Below are 20,259 nucleotides of genomic sequence, written 5' to 3' on the forward strand. Positions count from 1 at the left end.
TGCATTGAATGCTGTAATGTGTGTTTGATGATTTGCTCATCTCCCAGAATGGCAGGCAGGGTTTGAGGACAACGGAGGATAGAGAACCTACCACCATCTGTGGTAAATTTTTTTCAGTTTGTTAAAAAGATAAACTAAAACATTAATATGTTTAGGCTTAATTTCCAGAGTACAGCAAAGATCTGAACTGTTGTTAAAAAGCTTGTACAAGCAACCATAGAAAAACTAAAAAATAAAGCCTCTAACGCTCTCGCTGCCTTCTGCCCTGGCGCCAATGCAATTGATGGATATGAAAAATGAGACTGAGGAGTGGGGGTAAAAATTCCAAGTCTGGTTCACAGATATCCCAAAAGTCTCTTGGTGTCAATGCAAAACGCCCAAAGGACAGATTTTTATTTTTTTTTAAAGGTCAAGAGGGAATATGAAGTCTCTTCGTTTATAAAATATGCAAAAAGTGTGAGATCAAAATAAGACATTAACGTTGTCTAGGAAACACAGAATTCAACCCTGAAAGAGCAGAAAAAGTCTCAGGAAGGTCCGGCTCCCCAGGGCGGTAAGCAGATTTCAACTGAATTGCCTGCAGCTTTGCCTTTTGCACCAGCTAAATGTGGCTTTGATAGTGCCTAACACCTGTCAAAGCAATGCCCCAGCACCCCAAGAAAGTGTTCAGTGTTGCTTGCAATCCTGCACTGGACACGCCCTGTGTTATTTTGCTCCTACAGTCAAGTAGTTCCAGAAACAAAGCCAGACAAAGGCTGGGGAAAATGAACAGCTTTTATTAGATCGACTGATACACAATGGAAGAAGCAAAGAAGTTTTTTGAGCGTTTTGGCTCTGAAAAGGCAGGAAAGGTGCTGATGTGCCCAGAGACTTGTCTGTTTAATTGGGTTTTTTTAGATATCTCAACCTGAGATTGTGCCGTTAAGGATGGTGTTGACACACCAGGACACACAAACAGCCGCGTGACCTCTTTGCTATAAAGCTTTACCTCATAGCCTTTCTGGTCCCTAATGCTGCCCCCTGCATGGGTGACATGCTGAGCAGCCTCCCACAAGGTCTGCTTGTGCTTTACCAATACTGAACGTACCCTCATTTTTGCAGGTTCCCTCACGGATCACGCAGGGACAGCCCACTGCAGTGAACTGCATGACTGGACACATCCATCACATCTCAGAGAAGGTGATTTCTGCTAGACTGTGGGGAATGGCAGGAGGAGTCAGATGTTCAGGCTGTTCTTCAGCTGCTCGAGAAAAGCTTAAGGTGTGCACATGAAACCAAGAAAATTATGTCACATCAGAAGGGTCAGAAATACTGCAGTGGCTCCAGAGGGTTGGTTCAAGGCATGGACACCTACGCAGCGCTTCTGCATCCTGCAGTTCTGTGTGTCTCAGTGAAACAGCTCCCACACTCTTCCCATTTTACAGGATGCAAAACTGAGGCCCAGAGCTGGGCAGCGGTTTGGGGATAGATCCAGCCTCCTGTGCCCTGGCCCCAGCCTCCATCTGATGGGTCTGATGTTCAAGGCAGGCAGTTTCAAGGCAAAGGTCCCTAGGGAAACATCCTCTTTAGCCATGGTACACAGAAGTTGGCTGTGCCCTGGAGCAAGGGAGCTTAGAGCAAGCACTTCAAAAGCTCTGGTTCATCTTTAGCCTGGGCTACAATGATTCCTTTATCACATGTTCTCAGTTGCAGTGCTAGAGGATATTCCCTCTGAATGGTCTTGACTTGTCATGCCAGTGACTTGCACAGGCTCACACTGCGCCTGATAGTATTTCTGTTGAAAGCCCGGAAAACAGGTATGGGTCCAGAACATCGTGTTCCAGCACCCACCAAACCAGGCAGCTGAGGACTGGGGAAGGGAAAGAGACAGGAGCGCTGAGAGGTGGGGTATCTGGGGGTGAAAATCAAAAGAAAGTGAGGGGTGATGGGCCATTAAAGAACAAGCAGGATTGCCTTGGATAAAAAGAACAGCAAGGGTAGGAGGGAAATTATGTACAGTACTCCAGGAAGGTGTAATTAGGAGAAGCAGGACTGAGCAAGCTGAAGCACATTCCTGGCTGGCTGGCAGGAGGTGAGATAACCCTGGAGGCGAGAAGGACCATACTGAGTTCCCAGGTCTAGCAACATACCCTGGCCACTTGCCAGCCACACCTTGCCCCTGTCCCCATGCACCTCGAAGAAAAACTGCACTCCTATGCAGAGCGGCAGCTGCAGTGCTCCCCAACACGGCCCTTTGGGGACCACAAGCCCAGGCCATGTGCTACTGCTCATCCTGGGCACAGCTGCCATCATCCAGAGAGCCTTGCTTGGGCCACCATGGACAAGCTCAGGGTCACAGGCAGTAAATGTCACAGCCATCAACGCAGGTGGCTCTACAAGAGGAGCCTCTCTTCAGCACCCACAAGGGCTCTGTCTCTCAAGGGGGAAACATGTTTAGTCCCTGCACGCGAAGATTTGGAGCATGGCAAGAAAAAAAGAAGGACAAAAAAAGCAAAGAAAGATAAAAGGCAGAGATACCCTGCTGTACTGGACAGAACGATTACTCACTGGAGGTGTAAAGGGCTATGGGTTTGAGAGGTGTGTGGAGCTCAGTGGACCAGAGGATGAGGTGGGTAAAGCAGGAAGATGGCTCAGCAGCATGGTGTAAGTAATTGCTAGCTTGTGTCTTTGGCAGACCTGAAAAACCCAAGAAAAATCTGCACAGGAGCTGCTTAAATGGGTCTACTGTTGCACCAGGGATACACGTTCTGTTTCTCTTTCAGGCTCCCCGTGCTCCCCTCAATATTATTATCAGGAATATTTGAATACAAAACCACATTTCAAACCGAACAAAATCAAGCCCTTTTATTAAGAAAACTGCCCAGTGACATGCTTTGACTTTGTTTTAGCTGAAACCATCCCCAAGCTCTGCAGGAGTTGTAAATAACTCCAGACGACTTACTACTGGATATCCTTCACCCAAGTGATTTTGCTCAGCTCTAGTGCAGACAGACTGACTTATTTGGAGCCCCTTTAGTGACATAGACTGGAGGAGGTTTAGCTGAGGGTTTTACGCAATCCTGTGATCTTTTTCATCTCCAATTTGCTACGTGGTCTAATGACCATGCAGTGGCACGCATAGCTCTGAATCATCCTGTAATTTATTCCTCCGGTGAGCCAGCTCACTGCTTCGGAGCCGGCAGATGGTGCTCCTGGCTTGGCCTGAGACCGGCTGGGGCTCCGTGCTGCCGCTGCAGAGCATCCCTGGGTCCGTGCTGCCGCTGCAGAGCATCCTCGGGTCGCAGGGATGCAGGGGAAGTGCCCGTGCTGGGCACTGCAGCATCCAGCGCAGCCAGCAGGCTCTGCAGCAAATCTGGGCTTAAGAAATCTCCTTTCCTCCTGCCCCCTTCTCCAGACCAAGCACCCTGAGGCCTCAGCATGGGTTAGGTCCAAAGCTGATGATGAGTGGTTCGGTGCCGCAGTGTGCCATGGTGCAGCTGCCCCTCACCACAGCTCACCACCCTGCCAGCCAGCCACCACCACCACAGTGAGTCTTTCACCAACACTCAGCCTTAGCTGGGGATGGACCTGGTGCTCAGCAGTCCTTGGCAGGGAGGTGGATGTACAGCATGCACAGAACATTGGGAGCCACACTTTTTTGCTGATGCACCCCTAACGGGTCCTAGGACAAACCCTAAGGCTGGGGGCCTGCAAATCTGGCTTAGCTCTTTGCCCTAAAACAGTGGTAAAAACTGCACTGGCTTAAGTCCAGGGAGGTCCTTCCTCTTTGCCTGTGGATGACTAATATAACTAACCCTTGGCATTTACCCGGAATGAGCCAGGCCTGTAGAATCATGAGACTGGCTTGAAAATAATACACAGTGAGAGCTATTTGTGTCCAAGCCTTTAAGGTACTCCTGGGGCTTGTTTCCTCTGGAATTGGCTGGGCTGGGAACATGCTGTTCTCTCGCATGCAAGGCAAACTGAGTCTTGGGCTGCAGGCGATCAGGCTTGCTGATGAAGACTGAATGTCGAAAGGCTTGCCATAAATCTCAGGAGGTAGCAAGGCTGCGAAGGCACATAGGTCCTCTCTGCATTGGCCAAAACTGAGCGTGGGTCCTGGCTGTGGTGCCGGAGAGATCTCGAGCCTTCAGCATTCTTGCGTTAAAATACTGGATCTTTTTTGCTCTCTCCTTGGCCAAGAACTTCTCTTGGCCTTCATTGTGTTGCTTGCTGCTACTCTTCACCTTGGGAGTGGCTGCATTTCACTGGTGAGCATCAGATCAGCCCACGGGGTGCTGTGGCCCCCAATGAGCTGTAAGGAAAGCTGAATCATTTCCCAATAAAACCCAGGGCTCAGGATTTGGCTCCAGCATTTCCCAGTGTCATCTGCACTGACTGGCACCATCTCTTCTGCCAAAATAGTCAGTCCCAATAAATGGTGATGACGAGGAACCTGGAGGCTGAATCAGACAGCCAAGATTAAGAAACAGCCCCAAGGTGGTCAGGATAAACTGGCACCACAAAATCCATCACCAATCCTTTGCAAAATGCCATTGCTGACAGAGCCAGGATCCAGCTTCTTGTCAGTGTCTTAAGCGTGAGGCACTTTTATTGCTGATTGTTCAAAAAATGTTGTGGACACACTGTTGCTGGACAACCCTGACCTCTTTTGTAAGTGTCCTGAGAAACAAGCTGTTACATAAATAATACAGCAGCACTTTTGCTGGGGACAAGCTCCTTGGCTTTCATACTGTCAGCCTGGACAAGGTTTTACTGCTGACGAGGGCCACCACAAAGAGATGCTTTATTGAAGCACTAACACTCTGAAGGAAGTATTTCTTTTCATGTCTAAAGGGACCAGACATTTTGGTTACAGGCTAAGAATATGGTCTGTGGCCTGATCAAGATTTTCCACTGAGCCCTAAAAAACAGAGACCCAGAGAGTGAAGGAAAGAGAAATGTATCTAGAAATAATCACTGTTGTCTGAGTGCCCCTGCTGAAGCACAGCTAGGAAAGAGGGCTTCACACTGGTCAGGTGCTGCTTGGTGGTCAATGCATGATGGCAAACCTTGTGCTGGCCGGTGATGTTCATTTGCCACAGCTGACCGCAGTCAAGCTTGCTTTGTATGAATGCTTTACGAAGTCAGCCTTATCTGACATCTGTCACTGCAGAATCCCAGGACACGATCTACTGCAACCTCTCAGTACACTTACGAAAGGTCCGGCGTTGACTAGAGACGGGTAGCTGAGGCATGGCACAGCTCATGACTTGCACAGGCTCAGGCAGCAAGATGGTGTATTGTGTGATACATCTGCACTGAAAACAGACCAGAGCATCACCTGCTACTAGGGAGAGGAAGAGGTGGCTGAGGGTACCCCCACAACATGGCAGTGCTGAGAAGGGGGATGCCCTACCGAAGAAGATGCAGGAACATCCTGGCTTCTGGACAGAGGCTGCCAGGGGCTGACACCCCAGTATGCGGGGATGGCACTGCCTCAGGAGCAACAGAGGCTCCCATGTAGTCAGCTCTTCCCACACATCAGAGTTTATATGGGGACCTGTGTCTGGCCTCAGCATGAAAATCAACAGCAACGTTTGCACTGGTTTTACATAACACATTCAAAGTAGGAACAAGCCCTATGTTTAGAGGTCAAGGCATTCATTGCTACACGAAGAGAGAAGGTGGCACAAAACCCCAACCGCCACCACATTAGTAGAAACTAATGTTCTTATTAATCCATCACTGGGCAGTATTTTCTGGGATGATGTACTTCAGGTAGTTTTGTCCTTACCCGTTGCCACTGTGAAAGTTGTGCTAACACCCAGACTTTCTGCTGTCAGATTTCATCGCAGTCAGGGTTCAGAGGCAGAGTCCCACCCTTCCTCTCCTCAGTTTTCAGAAATAGAGCAACGTGATTCAGACCTCATCCCATCCGGGTGAGCAGAGAAAAATATGTAACACACAGTGGCACCAAAGGCACCAACTTTGGACCCCTTTTCTCTGCAGTTCCCTCTCCAAATCGGGATGGTGATGCTGCCTCAGCTCTTACTTTGGCTAATAATGCACACTGTGCATTCTGTGTAGGGCTTTTTTTATTAGCACCACAGGGTGTACTGCTAGATGATTGCATATGACAGGAGTCATTCTTACAGCCACGATCTGCCTGCTGTTGCTATGGCCAAAGCATTGCATGCAGCCGCTGGAACAGCCCTGACCCGCCCATGGTTTGTACCACAGAAAGAACAAAATGTCCTCAAGAATTGTGTGGCTTGTTTCTGGGAGGCTTTTCATTATGAGCATTTACAGACTCTATCAGTCATTGGCAAATGGTGATGCTAGAAGGAGATTGCAGATCCTGCTCAGAACACAGGGGCTTCTAATTCCAGCTCAGCCTTTGACCGCGGATAAATTACTCCTCTTCCACATGCCTCAGTCTCCCTCCTCATGCAAGTGTCTACTTTGACTGTAAGCTTCTGGAGACAGCAGGTATCTCCCAGCATCGGTTTCTATAGCACCCAGCACAATGGAGACCTTGATCTTGATGGCAGCCTTCACTTACTATCTTAATAGAAGCATCAAAGTCTTGATATGAATTAATTCACCTGAACAATCTTTTGGCCACATTGACTCCCGATCACATGTGTGATAAGAAGTGACAGAGGGAAGTGTGTGTATATAAAACAACTTTCTGGATTTGGAGTGACGGACGGTGTGACATCGGGGCTGCGAGAGGAGCTGATTGCCTTTCAGGTGGCAGCACTGTGCCCCAGGCACGATGTGTGCGCCCTCCCCGCTGCTTACAGAAGCTTTCCGCTGCATAGGAAAAAGAGGTCAGCTCCTGGACTTGGATCTCCAAGTGCGGTTTTGCAGTAATTGTGGCAGTTCTCTGCAAAGAGCAGCTCCTTAGAGAGCAGGGCTACAAGCACACTGGCACTAGAGAATGAACCGGTACCTTCCTTACAAAGGGATACCCTTGACCCATCTGAAGAGGGAGCAAAAGCCAAAGGTTTGAGGAGACTGGACCCTCCAGTCCCTTCTCCATTTTCAGCCACCCACTAGAAACACCACGGGAGGTGGGAAGTACCAGTTCATAAGTGAAACTCCCTTTTGACTAAAAGAAGCCTGACAAAGGACATTTTAAACAGGAGGTTTTGTCCTTTTCCCATAAACAATGTGAGCACCAATAATGCTGCTCCAGCTGTCATTAAAAGAGTGAACTTCCCATCTTGCATGGCAGCAGAGTGGACCCCACTGCGCACCTCACCTCCAGCGCTTGGTCTTCCAGCTTTGCTGGGCTGCCAGCAGACCTGTGTGCGGTCTCTACCAGACAGCACCTATGTCATCAGCTTACTGCCTCTCTTGATCAAGACATCAGTCAGTCATCAGAAAGACCTGGTGGTGTTTTTCACCGTGCTTCCTCAGGTCAGTCTTGTGTTTTCTGTGTCTCCTCTGCCCCAGCTTAGCAGACCCACATCAACACTGTGCAGGATCTTTCTGGCGACACTAGGCATCCTGAAGCAACAGTGAACCTCTGTTCCTCATCTGCTAGCCAGTTTCTAATCCAAGCCTTGCTATTTTTATCCAGTTATGATTTCTTCACTCCCTTAATAAATGTATAATGTGGCACGCTATAAAACGTCTGGCCAAAGCCAGAGCAGTTAGCAATCATTTGTGGCCATACCAGCCCAGAAAACAACTGACTAATCAAAGCCATCTTATTTGCTAAGTTGACCCCAACAGCAAAGTGTCCTCTCAGAAGAAGGATCTTGCTATCAGGACTTTGTCAGCATTTCCACCACACTGGTGGGTCTTTCCCCCCGCCTTCTCTCCCACAGCAACTGCATTAATAATGTAGTAGGGGAGAATTCAGCAGCATCCTACCATGTCCAGCATCAAAGGAACAACTGTCCTACATGTCACATGGAAGGTTGCAGGACCTCCAATAGAATCACTCGCTCCTCTGAGATTTCTGCCCTCAAGGTCCCAACAAATGGGAACCATGCCCACTGCCATGTCTTCTCATGATGTCAGCTCCAGCATGTCCTATGTGTGATACCCCTCATGGAGAGCTGAGTGGCTTTGCTGGTCTGGACCACCAGCAGACACTGCTGGGACTTCACCTGAGCTGAGTCAAAGCACACACATTCAGAATGTGCTAAGCCCTATAAAAACAGGGCAAAAGTGGCCACAGATATGTGGTATGTAGCATGAACTTATCTGAAGCTGTTCTCCCTCCCTCTTTGCTGAGTTATCTTGAGAGGACAAAAGCCAGAATTCCCAAGGAACTAGTGATTACTGGTGGGTTTCCAGGAGCAGAACTCAGAAACATCTAAGGAAAAAAACCCACAGTCATAAAGCCCTTTCTAATAGCCACTGCCCTCTGAAAACAGTATCTTTGGCAGGATTTCCAAAATCACCTTCTGCATGCATAAACCTTGGGTTGGATGTCCTGTATGCAAAGTTAAGACGGTGGATCATTCTCTTAGGCTCACTCAAATACATTAATAAATTCTTTCAGGCATAGTTGGGATCTTGGCCTGTGCATTTTGCAGAGTTTGTACTGAAATTAGCATAAGCTGTAACTTCTCTGCTGAGGAAAGGTGGCCTGACCCCTCATGGGGACTGGGGCTAAACCTCAGCTGCGCCTGCTCCCTCTTCCAGGTGTGGGGGATTGGGAGAGGATGGAAGGCAGCTGAATAGTGTGGCTTTCCTATAAAAGAAGCCTGCTGGGACAAAGGTCTCTGAAAGTTTTTTTGGAGGTGTGAGAGTATGTAGGATGTCCCTGATGTTATGTGCTAAGAAAAATGGTGGGCTGCCCCAAAACTCTAGTGCAGGTTTAGAGATTAAGCCTCAGAAATGCTGTTTGTGGTTTAGGCAGTTGAAGAAGGCTAGTAAAGCAGCTGTTCGAGAAAAGGGGAAACAGATATATTTGGAAACTACCTATTGCAACTGGTACAGTGTAGGGGAAGAGGAGCACAGCAATGCACGGTCTGCTCTCAGGAGAGAAAGTATGCTTTGAGTAGGGAGTTATCTTCTGGAATTCTCCCTTGTCTCCATCTCTCTTCTGAGATTAGCTATGCTCTGTGTAGCGTGAAAGAGAAGCTTTTAGGTTCTGGTATCAGGAACCTGAAGCAATCCTGAGGCTCCAGAGCCTGCAAGTATTTCTGACTGTTTAAGAGTCCTCTGCCCTGGAGGAAAGCAGTGCCTTTGTCCCTGGCCTTACGTGCAGTGAAGGCTTGTGACAATCTCCTCATGGTGATGTGGCAGTCTGATCTCTGGTGTGGCGTTTCTCTGTTTGTTGCTGGGACATATTTAGGATCTACAAGATCATTAATTAGTTCTGGGGACATAGCTGCTATTTTAAGTGCCTCTGTGCCCTCTTCTAGGGGCATAGGGCAGCTTTTACCCCCAAGTCTCTGAACAACTTAATAGTCAATCTGTAGGCTCTGCCTTATGCCACAGCAGGTGTGCTGCAGGGTCTTTTTGGCTGAGTCAGGAATATTTCTTAGCATATGACCTCATGGGTACTGGGGTGGAGGGGCAGAGCTCAGGAACTGTCATGTGAGGGAGCTGGAGGCTGAGGCCACCCTCGGATGCAGCCTGTTGCTGGGCTGCTATCTTGGCTGGGTGATTCCAGCCTTGGCGGGTGTTTGTGTGCTGGCAGTGCCCGACCAGGTCATTTCACTGAAGTAACCCCTTGCTCCTCCCGTGTCAGAGGCCATGGGGCGTGCATCAGTCAGCGGTTTCCTCGTTGCCTGGCATCAATCTTATCACCCACGAAGTTTACTGTTCTTGGGTTTCTGTGGTCAGCCAAAGATTTGGCAACTCTGGTGCTTGCAGACAAACAGAAAATCTGGCACTTTTGGTAGTATGACCATGTCACTGTGGCAGTTGGCAGGATGCCCTGTCTGAGGGAAAATTACAGATGTTAGATCTTCAAACAGTATCCATAGGAAATCTTACTAGATTGGAAGAGGTATCATATCTTCTCTGATATTGAAAAGCAGATATCCTAGCTGAAAGGCTTCCAGTGGCTACATCCTCTGCAGTTTTATCATTAAGCAAATAAACCAGTTGCAAACCTTTATATTCCTTAATGATGTCAAATCTTTAAAAGCATTTTGATCTGAAATAGACTTTTTTTTTTTTCCATCTGCAAAAAGGTCTTGGGCAAGAATGTAGAATCAAATAGGTCCTGGGATGGTTCAAAACAAACTGATTTCCCAAGCCTCTAGCAACCTAGGACAGGTCCAATTACTCCTTTACTGGGTGCATCAGTATCACATAAGCTGTGCAGCAGCGGGGTGTTGCATAAAGCTCAGTGAGGTGGGATTAGTCCTTTTTGTGGAGAAGGAACAAGAGGACACGGCTGAGGTAGCTCAGCCAGTCAGTGGCAGAGTGGGAATGAGCATTCACATTTCTTGAGCCTCACTCCAGTTCACGTTTCATGCATCAGGTCAAAAAGAAAAAAATACTTTTATCCTTATGAGACTGACAGAGGGAAAGGGGAGCTGGGAATTTCTACCCCATTGGTGGAGGAGCCAGTATGTTCACCTTGTTGTGTATAGGCTCAGATCGGAGACACTTCTCTGAGGGGAGGGCGTGGATGTCACTGGGGTTTAACTTGAGTAGGTGTAGTGCTTAATTACTTCGTACGGGTTCCCTCACCCACTCCATATGAACTGTAATTAATTTAACTTGTAAAGTGATGGGATTTAATCCTAAAGTTCTTGCCAGCTCCTCCCTGGCAAGTCTGGTGATACAGCCTGGGAGAACTCTCACCTGATACCCTATGGCTTTCCAAATGCCACCAGAGATGGCACCTGCTTGGGTTGCTGGCAGCAGCGGTGCAGAGGGCGCTGGAGCCATGCCATCAGCTACCCTGCTTGCTGATGCACAGGGTGAGGTAGAGAGAAAGGCATGTTGCTTTCTGAAGTAGGAAGGCTTCTGCTTGAAGTGTGGGGATTTGACAGTGTTTTGGCACTGGTAGAAAGGATGGAAAAGAAGTCCCTTTAGCTTTACAGCTGCTGACATCCCACAGGCTTTCCTTGAAGTCTGAGGTAGAGGTGGAAGTGTCAAAGCTAAGCAATGTTTTCAGGACGATCTCAGCAGGATTGACATCACCAGTGTTTCACACAGATTGAAGAGATAAGAGGGGGGGAAAAGGAAAGCAAGCTTTGAAAACATTGAGTGAATAAAAATTCATGACTAATATCACTTAACCAGAGCTGAGCCAGCTCACTTTTCCCCTGTTCTTTGATCACACCCAATTTAGCTTATTAATTTAGCTTGGACATTAAACAAATCCAGTGGCTGTAAGCAATGCGTGGGATCAGAAGGTCCCACTGGCTGGGGGACCTTCTTTTGCCCTTGAAGCAAGGTGCTGGGCAAAAAAGCAAAGCGTTTCTTTGCCTGTGCGGGTGGGTGACAGCAGGAAGTCAGCTGCTGATTGCAAATTCTGCTGACCACAGCCTGCCGGGGGTGCCAGTTCCTGCTGCCTGAACCCAGAAAGCTCTCAAAGCCAGGACCTCATCAGTGATGACAATGGCGGGGGCTGGGGGGGGGAATCACTGGAAAAACTCTGCTTCATGTCTTAATAAATCATGATGTTGCTGATATAGACGTGCTGGGATTAAAGGAGTTACTGGAGACAACAGGAAATGCGCTCACCAAGCAGAAAGTTTTGCTTGAATGGCGTTTCAGCTAGGCGTGTGTTAACACCACGCTCATGTGCTCGCAGAGCTCAGGTGTGAGTGTGAAATTTCAGCGATCAAGGCTGGAACACCACCAGAAAATCTGGAAGGAAGTTTCACCAGACAAAGCCTTTGTTTCTTTAGTTTAATCATTTCCATCATGTTTTGGACAGATAGTTTTGAAAACACAACCCAGCGTCAAGAGGCTGTATTTGATTCTCAGCTTTGCCGTGAATGCTTTGGGCTGCCTTTTGCAAGGCAGCTCTGAGCCTGCATCTGCATACCAGGGGGTTTGTCTCTTGGGTTATAAACTCTCTCTGGGGCAAGACCTGCAAGACCGTGTGATCAGGCTCAAGCCCTTCAGCACTTACATGGAAGAAGCGCTTCACAGAGGATGAGGCCGTTGGTAGTTATTAAAAACAAAGGTCCAGATATAATCTGACTCTTCTTCTATAGGCCTCTAAGCATCTGCTGCCGGCTGTGGTTAATCAAATGATACTTTTGGTCTGACATAATAAAACTAGTTTTGTTGCAATAGTTACTCAAACATCCTCACATTCTTTTTATAGATGGAGAAATCTGTTCCTGAAGTGAAGGTACAGACTGGACAGCCCTAGAGAGATGGGAATGCAGGTTACCTGGGGGCAGATTGAAGAGGCAGGCTTACAAGTTGAGATGTTGTGGATCTCATTTTTTCGCAGCAGTGTGGCTTGCAACACTTGTTTTTTCTGCGTTAGAAGTGCTGAGTCTGCACAGTTTCTCTGGACATCAGTGGCAGCCACGAGGCGTCACCTATGGAAATGGTTTAGAAAAATAGCAGATGCAAGCGACAACCCATGTCTGTAGAGCAACTAAGTGGCAGTTGGGTCTGCCAGTTCATGGTCCCCAGCCAGGCACTGAAGCATGCAGAGATAACAGTGCCTGGGTGATGGAGCAGACAGCGGTTAGCTGCCTCTTAGGTGGGACATTCTCCCTTTGAATAGATCTTGCCCATACAATCGTGCACATGGCTCCTGTCAAGTCCCTCTGCAGGGCTGGATTTGACCGAATTTCCTATAGCACATTTCAGGAGGAGGAACATATTCCTCACAGCCACCAATTCCCTCCAGCAATCAGTGGCTTGGGAAATCGCTGGGATTTCAACAAACCGTTTCATGGCTAGTGGCTTGTTTGGTCAAAGCTGCTGTCCTGTGCTAACACTGGCTGTCCTAGCTGGGTCTGCAGGTCCTGCCATGAAGAGGTATGAATGCCACACTGTCTTTAGCATGTTTCCCTCAAACAGGTGGTGTAAATTCCTTTTTCCTTCATAGGGGATAGTGTTAGGGGAAAACACAGATTACAACTGCTATTTCTTAACATATCTTTTATTCATTAGCTGCTGTTGTTGATAGAATCAAGGTGTTATCAGTAATAGCAGGTGACTATTCACATAACACACCACTCATTCCTGTTAACTTACTAGCTGGAGCAACTGTTGGGAGGCCAGCCCCAATGTGCACACTCAGGAGAAGCAGAAGGTCATCCTGACAGACCATTGGCTTCCAGGTACGTCTTTAGAAATTCCTTTAGAGGGCACTTTGTTTCACCAGCTCATACATAACTCTGTATTCTTTAGCTGTGTATAGCAGCCACTGCCCTCCAGGGTGTGATCCAACTTATACAACCTGTTGTAGATGCTAATTTGTGTTGGCAGCCTTGTACAGCATTGGAGTCTGGTGGTCTGAGTTCTTGCAAATTCATCAGTCTCCAAAGCTTATCACTCCTTGGGGAAGTTTCACGTAATATCTTCCTAGCACGTATCTTTCTTGTCTTTGGCCTGTGATGTTTTCTGGTAACTGTTTCTCCATTCAAATCTGTAGAAAGGTATAGAACTTAAACAAACAAACTTGAGGGAATTTATGATACTAGGAGGTAGTGCTTTATTGGGGTGGTAGAAGATAAAATGCCCTTGGCAGAGTATGTGATACTGCGGCATGAGGTGGGCTCCAATTCATAGGGAATAAGCTGGATGGATCAGTACTCAGATATATTGACACCATCACCTTTACATGGATAGAGCTGACATTTCTCTACTCCAACTGGTCTAAGAGCCTATATGTGACATGAAGAAAGGGTCTCTGCCACAGGTCTCCTTTGCGTTTTGCAGACTGTTCGGGGTCACCCTCTCCTTTGCTGTTCCCTGGATCTCTACATCCACAAAGATGTAATTCCCTTCCCATTTTAAAGTGTGTGCTTGGGCGTGTGACCAACCATATGACCAATGTTCCTGGCTCCCCTTTTGAACAAAACTATTCAATTATACCCTTTAGAGATATATAAACACAGAACAATTTCAGGTAGACCGAGCCTGGTTCCTGTTTTTTAATGGTGTCCATGGACTTTCGTCCTGTCTCAGCCTTTCTGTCTTCAGGCCACTCCTTCTAACACTTTATGGAATTGAATCTGAACATTAAGAGGTTTTTCCTGGTGGTCCAGCTGTCTCATATTTGGAGCGATGCCCTTCTCCAATAGCTGTGTTGTAATGCCCAGCCTGACTGCTGGTGAGGAACAGAGTTCCCTGCAGTCTCTAGAAGGGTTAAGAGGAGCACTGTAACTGTGTGGCACCCAGCAGGTAGCAAATTACATCTCTGCCATATGTGTGAATGTAGCAGAGTGGGATGGCCCAAGCTTTCAAACCAGGAGAGAAATCTTTGGGATCTGAGCCATACGGCATGCTGCGCTGGTTACTCATGAATAGGTTTGCTTGAGGTTCTCCTATACATGTGGTTAATGAGATAGTCTACTCCTTTAGCAGATCTCAATTAGTCTGGCTCCTTTGTGAACAGCACTGGCTCAGTCTGGCAGCGTCACCAATGGTCTTGGTTGGCTTTCCCTGGTTTCACCCAGACGAGCCTTGGTCTCCTGCTGCTGAGAGAGGAAGCCCTCCTGGCTGCACAGCAAGGGTCTCCAGAGAAATCTGGGTGGTAGATGCTGTGTAGCTGGCAAGCCTGAATTTAAAGCCAGCCAGCAAGCCTGGAGAAAGGAGTGTTGATCATCTTGGGTGTCCACAGTGGAGGAAAGGGGTGAGTGCTCTGAAACTTCCTAATTCCAGCCCTACCTTTTCTCCTCCATGGAGTCTGACCCTCCAAAAAGGCTCCTGCCCTGAGCAGCCAAAGTGGCTGGGAATAGGGGTTGGGTAAAGGGACACTGTAACGAAGCCTGTGGGCTCCTGATCACCATTATATGAGCCCTTCCCTACTGCAGGATCCCTCAGGTCTTGCTCCCCATCTTACCCGGAGGACTGGCTTTCCGTGCGGCTGGAGCAGCCAGCAGGGAGAGAGGACCTAGTCAGTCTGGTCTGCCAGCAGCCCAATGCTCTGCCCCATGTCATGTCAGCTGCAGGGCAGTCAGGAGGCACAGCGGGGATCTGACTAGGGTAACCGAGAAAACAGGAGGAGTTGGCTTTTTAGAAGGAACCAGAATGCAGAAACACTCTGAATGAATAACTTCATTCAGACAACACAGTGGGGAAAATTGAGAAGGTTGTGCTGCTCTACTTGACAGCTAGCTGTGCAGCTATTACCTTGTGAGGGTGGAGGTGAGGTCGGCGGGAGTGTGGGTTACCATATGTTGCATGTCTTTACATTGAATGCTTTTGAAACCTAACAGAAAATGCCAGCAGAGTCCCATGCAGAATTATAAATGTAAAACAATTGGCTGGTTGTGCTTCGTATGATAAAAAGCATAAACCAGCAGGAAAGCATGAAAAGGCCATGTCGACATGTCAGTAAAGAAGAGTCACTGGCTGTGAACCTAGGTGCTAAGTGCTACAGGTTGTTGCACAAAGCCAAGTTTCCTACCCATCTTAGTACAGAGCTGTCATTTGGGAAATCAGAGGCACGTGCAGCCCTTATTGACAGACCATGCTCTGCACGGGCTTTGCTGAGGGTTTGTAGTGCCAAGTGCCTTCTCTCTTTTTTTATTTGTTCATGTCACTCTGAGAGACACCCTGCCAGCCACGGCAACTGCACCATTTGTTATCTGTCATGCCCTTAACTGGAATTCGCTCCCATTTCCCAGCTTGCTCAGTCAAACAGCTCTTCAGCAGCCAGGTTGTTTCCCAGCCTCTGCTGCGTGTTTCTCAGAGATGGTACCCTCCTAATCGCTATCTTGCAGTAAGAACATTTTTGTGTCAATGTCCCTGTCTCCCCCAACAGGAAGAGCTGCCTAATCCTGTCCTCTCAGCCATGGAAAAGCTACTTCCAAGTACAGGAGGAAAGAGGCGCTTTTTCAGTAGATACAAATCTGAGCTCGTACTGGGAGGTGCTTCATCTGTGCCAGCCAATCGAGAGTGTCTCGGTACCTTTCACGGAAGACTGCGGGAATTATCTTTAAGTGGGTTAATTTTCTTTAAGCTAAGTCACTGCTCTCTTGCTGCTGGCACTGGGGCCCCCTCATGACCAGAAATGGATTCTTTTCTCCGCAGTAGCCTTTTACAGAAGGGAAGCCAATGCATTTAACAGGCTAATGTGCTCTGAAAGTGGGGTTTGCATGAAAGATGCAATGTCTGATCCCAGCCTGACCTTATAAATATTTACTATTTGATATGCCTTGAGCAGTCCTATGCATTTAGGTATAGCAGTGAACAGCGAGCACATTTACAAGTATGTGTTTGTGCTAGAGCCGATGTCATGAGGCCAGGAAAGCTATCTGCCCTGCCTCTTGGAGACCAGAGAAGGTCATAGGCCCCAGAGAAGGTCGTAGCCCATTGGCACTGACACCATACACTATACCAGGAAAATATTTGGGTTAGAAATATCTGTATGTGCTGGCCATATGCAAGGAAGGTATATCTTTGTTATGCAACTAAAGGGCAAAGAGACTGTCCTTAGCATTCCTTGAGCTCAGAGCCCACCTGTGCCCCAGCTCAGTGACTGCGCTGCTGGGCAGCCGAGCATGGCTGGGCAGGAGGCAGAGAAGGATTTCTACATCCAAACGGAATCTGTTAGAGCACAACGTGATACTGGGGATGAATGAAAGTAACTCAGCAGGGCAGAGAAAATTCAGCGGAGCTCGTTACTGACAAAGATGTGTCGGGCAATTAGTGATCCTTGCAGTATGTCCTATACCTGCTCAGGCAGAAGCAGCTGACAGTAAATGCGCTGCTAAGGAATGAAATGTGTCTGGTTCCCATAGCAGAAGCATTTATTACCAGTCTGTGCTGTTCTGTTAGCTCAGGACACCCAGGTGAGGATGCAGGCACAAAACAAACCAGGTATTAGGAGAGCTATACCTTGACCCATCAATCATTCAAAAGCATCAAGTATTTAAACGTGCAGTTAGAACTGATTTGAGTCTCTTGAGAGAAAAAACCTGTGTGTGCTCCTCCTGGGAGAGGGTGCTTTAGCTTCAGTGTTCCAGCATCTCTCATCGCACAGGAGTTTGGTCCTGGCAAGGGTTTCTGCAGTAACAAAGGACAGGATACTATCCTGCTCTGGTTTTCCCCAAAGGCCGAGGGATGGCCCATGGACCTGCCTTGTGAACCTTACAGAAACAGCAACGGCAGAACTCTAAACAGAGCAGATAAGACAGAAGGTTTCTACCACAGCCTTTTGGGTTATAACATCCCTAACCACACACTGGCTTCCCTGTGCTAGATGTGGAATGTGAAGCCTCTCCTCCAGAAAGCACAGCAGAAAATCTGGAAAGGAGGAAAGCAGCATCCACACCAATTCCTGGAGGATTAGGAGACCTGCGCAGTATCACGTCAGAAGCCAACAGCAGAGTGAGAACCAAACAAATGTATTAGCAATGTGTCAGACTCCAGGCTGGCCAAGCCCAAGGAGTATAAAACTGCATCATCCTTCTGACCAGCTAAATTCCACTGAGGGGAATTCTCGCCAGCAGAAAATGTGGTCATCATAACTGAAGCACTGCCTGAAACCAGAAGTATCTTACAGGAGAAAAAATGTTCTGGCCGTTTCAAAATGTTCTGCTTTGGGTATTTTCAAAAATAAACGCTTCTAGCTTTCGCTTGGAAAAGACTTTTCAGCTGCATTTGTGTGCAAAGGTGCTGATTATGTGTATTGTAATCGAAGGAGTCAAACCAGAAAGGAAGGAAGGAAGACACTGTTTTAAGGCTGAAAAAGAGAACCGCCTCATAAGCAATCAACCAGACAAGACAGCCAGGAGATCTCAGCTTTTTGTCTGCCCTCAGATAAACCCAAAAAGACTGGGAAGTTTTCCTTTCAATTTTTCACCTTTCTGAATCCAAATGAAAGCTAGCAGTGATATAGATGATTCCTGTGAAACAAAATTTTCCAGGTTTTATGCTCCTCTAATACAATCCCTTATGCTCTGCCTGTACATGACTCAGCTTAATTGAAATTGGAGAGACTAGAGACAAAGAAAAATCTCATAAACACAGAAAATAAATCCCACATGGATATTAAAACAAAGCTAGTGCATTGTTAGTAGCGGTTCTAAAGAGCCTTGATATTTCCTGAAAACTCCCATGTGTCTGCAACATCTTCCACAACATCAATCCCAGCACGTTATGCGGTCATTAGTCCGAAGAACATATTAATTTATGAGTTTGAGATGTGTTCGTTAGTCAGGAGTGGCAAACTAAGTTATGAGCTTCATTCCCAAAGATTCTGTATTTATTGTGTGCCATCAGCCACCTTGATGTCTGAACTTCTCAGAAGCTCCAAGTATTAAAAACAAAGCCTGGGGGAAGCAAACTGGAAGATCTGGAAGGAATACATAGAGGAATAGGAGTGTTGCCTCCGAAGTCAGGTGGGATCCTGGGGCTGTGATTCCAGCCCTCTGTGTCCCCATGCTGTGACAGGGGCCATCATGAGAGCAGAATTTAAAGCAGGGTAACTACTGGCAACTATTCCTCATCCCACTGTACCTGCCTGACAATGGTGTGAAGCCTTCATGCCAACGATCCATCCTGCACCATGTCGTGTTCTCCCTCAGTGGCAACTGGAGCGGCTGTTTTAGGGGGGGGCTGTAAGCCTGGGGACTGTTTGAGGTCTGCTCCCCTCAGACTTGTGTCCACAAGCCTTTTGCGTTCGTGTATGTAAGAGGGCACATCCCTGCTTTTACCATCTGGTTATGGACCTCATTTACTGTGAGTCTTTCTAAACCCTTTGTAAACCTGTTGATGCTGTCTGCTGTCATGACATCCTGTGGCAACTATTTCCAGAAGTTTATCAACTCCTTTGTTAAAAAACAAAAGTACTCTTATCTGTCAAGTACATCTAAAATTTTCCAGTTACAAGTTTCCAGTAATTCTTGGGACATTCTGAAGCTCCAAACAAGGAAGCCGACTCACAGACCAAAGCCACAGGGTACCTCAGAGGACGTTTTGCACTCTGAGTCCTCAGAGCTCGTGCTTTCGTGGGTTGCTGCTGGAGAGTTGAGTGTTGTCCTCATTAAAATCCAGATGTGAAACTCATTGCACCAAACTCATCATCTAAAAGATAGGCACCCAGCAATTCAGGTATCCGTATATAGAAGTTACAGATGCCGCACCAGCAGATGATTCACCCTTTTCTAAACAGGTATCTCAGATGGCCGCTGTGAGTCACTGTGGGAACCGCCTCCCTGTCTGTCTTGACTCTAGAGGATGCTTATTTAACGAGAGTGGATTTCATACCTACTTTTAAAACTGCTGAAGTCTGTTGAAACCTGCCCCCATTATCTTTGTTCTGTGAAAAGAAACACCTGAACTCTAAGTCATCCTGGAAGAATTTTGGCTGAAGGTGGATAGTGGGCAGGTGACTGCAGGGTAGCCTGATGCTCCATCACCTGCTTCAGGTTGGAAAACATCCTGACCTCAGCCACAACTGTAGTCTTTCAGGGCTTTTAAATTAATTATCTTGGGTTTCTAATGACGGACTTCCCAGTGGTCACCCAGGAACAACATATTTAAGCATAGTTTCTTTGGGATTCAGGGTTAGGCCAAATTTATTTTAGGTGAGAAAATGGCAGTCAAATGCATGATATTTGGATCACCAGTATTTAATTAGGCAGCTCAAAAAGGCAAGGAAGAAGAGCAATGTTATGGTCATGTAAGTCTCTCCCTGTTTCTGAATGTTAAAATTCACATGGCATGTGCCACCAGAACTGATGATTAACTTAGAAGCCATTAATGTTATGTATCTGTGTAAATGTGACAGAATGTGAAATCTTTCTGTAGTTGAAGGGATATTTATAGTCATTTTGTTAAAATGACAATTTCATTTGGTCAGGTTATAAAGCGACTGAAGGTCACAGGCATTTTCAATGGGGATAGGCATTTCTTCTGTTTGAGTGCTGAAGAACCAAGGTCTTGTAGAAAGCTATTTTAGGAGAACTGAAAGGAAAAAAAAAAGAAAAAAAAAAAAAGAAAAAGGCAAAACAAGCAGCTGTGTTTGTTACAACACCAAACCGGCATGTAACAGCTGTTATCACTATGGCCTCCATTATGAAATACTATTTTCTTCTGCAAAGCACTGTATCTTTCCACGCAGTTTAAAAAGAAATAGTTTTACAGGTTGTTCTTTCAGTTAAGAATTCCAAGCAAGCAAGGGTTTGATTGTTTTCATGCAAT

This window comes from Falco biarmicus, chromosome 9, assembly GCF_023638135.1.
Source record: "Falco biarmicus isolate bFalBia1 chromosome 9, bFalBia1.pri, whole genome shotgun sequence".
Lineage (NCBI taxonomy): Eukaryota > Metazoa > Chordata > Aves > Falconiformes > Falconidae > Falco > Falco biarmicus.